Source organism: Oncorhynchus kisutch, linkage group LG27, assembly GCF_002021735.2.
Source record: "Oncorhynchus kisutch isolate 150728-3 linkage group LG27, Okis_V2, whole genome shotgun sequence".
NCBI lineage: Eukaryota > Metazoa > Chordata > Actinopteri > Salmoniformes > Salmonidae > Oncorhynchus > Oncorhynchus kisutch.
In genome coordinates, this window is record NC_034200.2 from 33516031 (window position 1) to 33518830 (window position 2800).

Below are 2800 nucleotides of genomic sequence, written 5' to 3' on the forward strand. Positions count from 1 at the left end.
CCTGTTTTTTTTCTGATTTCTGTTTGCTTACATATTGCAGGTTTAATAAGTATAATATATTTGAGTAGGAAACCAGAAGCTCCAGACAGTTCGCAATAGAACATACCAGAGGGGGGGCATCGTTTACTAGGCTACAGAAATGATTGGGATCATCTGGTTACCACCAGTGTTTGGAGTACATTGAGTTCATTGATTAAAAACAGACCATGGGACACCTTTTCACACTGACATTTATGCTGAATATAAATGCAACAATGCAACAATTTCAAAGATTTTACCGAGTTGCAGTTCAAAAACTTGAGACATCTGTGGCATTGTGTTGTGACAAAACTGCACATTTTAGAGTGGCCTTTTATTGTCCCCAACACAAGGTGCACCTGTGTAATGATCATGCTGTTTATAATCAGCTTCTTGATATGCCACACCTGTCCGGTGGATGGATTATCTTGGCAGAGGGGAAGTGCTCACTAACAGGGATGTAAACATATTTGTGCACAAAATTTGAGAGAAATAATCTTATTGTGCGTATGGAACGTTTCTGGCATCTTTTTATTTAAGCTCATGAAACATGGAGCCAACACCTTTTACATGTTGCGTTTATATTTTTGTTCAGTGTATGTGTAGATGTCCACGGTGGGTCCGTGTAAACTATGCGATTATATTGGAGACGGGTTTATAGCAGTGAATGCCATCTATTCATCAACTGTTGTCTAAGTATGTCATATCAGTAGCAGCCATATCAGCCAGAGAAACATTATGATAGAACATTTCTGATTTTTCTGCCTGACTGTGGAGCTCTTTACCTGAAATATTAGGATTTTCTTGTGATCACAACAAAACTACTTATTTTTCTCAAATAGAGATATAATTCAATTGTGTTTTCTTTGAAAAGATGAGCCTGTTTTCTGCCTGAGTGTGTCACTGTTTTCCACATTTTTCTGGATTACCTCACAAGGGTCGGCATAGCCCTGTCTGGTGTGCCTTTCTAGTATGTGGCCAAATACCTGCCTGAAGACAGGAGGCCCAAGTTTATTGGTAAATGAAATGGTAAGGGTTAGAGCTATAGACACACAGACACGGGGCTGGTTGAAAAGATCCTGAGGCCTATTGTGAGGTCAATTTTTTTTAAAGGTATCTGTGACCAAACGATGCATATCTGTATTCCCAGTCATGTGAAATCCATAGATTAGGACCTAATGAATATATTTCAATTGACAGATTTCCTCGTTTGAACTGCAACTCATTAATCTACACACAATACCAAAGCAAAAACAGTTTTTTCGATATTTTAGCAAATGTATCACATTTACGTAAGTATTTAGACCCTTTACTCAGTACTTTGTTGAAGCACCTTTGGCAGCGATTAAAGCATTGAGTCTTCTTGGCTATGACGCTACAAGTTTGACACACCTGTATTTGGGGAGTTTCTCCCATTTTTCTCTGCAGATTCTCTCAAGCTCTGTCAGGTTGGACGGGGAGCGTAGCTGCACAGCTATTTTCAGGTCTTTCCAGAGATGTTATATCGGGTTCAACTCCGGGCTTTGGCTGGGCCACTCCAGGACATTCAGAGACTTATCCCGAAGCCACACCTGCGTTGTCTTGATTGTGTGCTTAGGATCATTGTCCTGTTGGAAGGATGAACCTTGACCCCAGTCTGAGCTCCTGGGTGCTCTGGAGCAGGGTTTCATCAAGGATCTCTCTGTACTTTGCTCCATTCATCTTTCCCTCGATCCTGACTAGTCTCAGAATCCCTGCCGCTGAAAAACATTCCCACAGCATGATGCTGCCACCACCATGCTTCACCATAGGGATGGTGCCAGGTTCCCTCTAGACGTGACACTTTGTATTTAGTCCAAGCGTTCAATCTTGGTTTCATCAAACTACAGAATCTCGTTTCTCATGGTTTGAGAGTCCTTTAGGTTCCCTTTGACAAACTCCAAGCAGGCTGTCATGTGCCTTTTACTGAGGAGTGGCTTCTGTCTGGCCACTCAACCATAAAGGCCTGATTAGTGGAGTGCTACAGAGATGGTTGTCCTTATGGAAGGTTCTCCCATCTCCACAGAGGAACTCTGGAGCTCTGGCAGAGTTTCCATTGGGTTCTTGGTCAACTCCCTGACCAAGGCCCTTCTCCCTCATTTTCTCAGTTTAGCCGGGTGACCAACTCTAGGAAGAGTCTTGGTGGTTCCAAACTTCTTCAATTTAAGAATAATGGAGGCAGCATTTTTTGGTACCCTTCCCCAGATCTGTGCCTCAACACAATCCTGTCTCGGAGCTCTTTAGACAATTTCTTCGTCAACAGTGAAGAGGCGACTCCGGGATGCTGGCCTACTAGGCAGAGTTGCAAAGAAAAAGCCATATCTCAGACTGGCCAATAAAAAAAAAAGATTAAGATGGGCAAAAGAACACAGACACTGGACAGAGGAGCTCTGCCTAGAAGGCCAGCATCACGGAGTCGCCTCTTCACTGTTGAAGTTGAGACTAGTGTTTTGCGGGTACTATTTAATGAAGCTGCCAGTTGAGGACTTGTGAGCCGTCTTTCTCAAACTAGACACTCTAATATTGTCACAAAGCTTTTATTTTCTATGGTAGAGTAGGTCAGGGCGTGACTGGGGGGTTGTTCTAGTTTATATTTTTTATGTGAGGTTCTAGGTTTATTTTCTATGTTGGTGATTTGTATGATTCCCAATCAGAGGCAGCTGGTTATCGTTGTCTCTAATTGGGGATCATACTTAAGTAGCATTTTTTCCACCTGTGGGATATGCGATATTGTTTATGTTTAGTTGCCTGTTAGCACTGCATT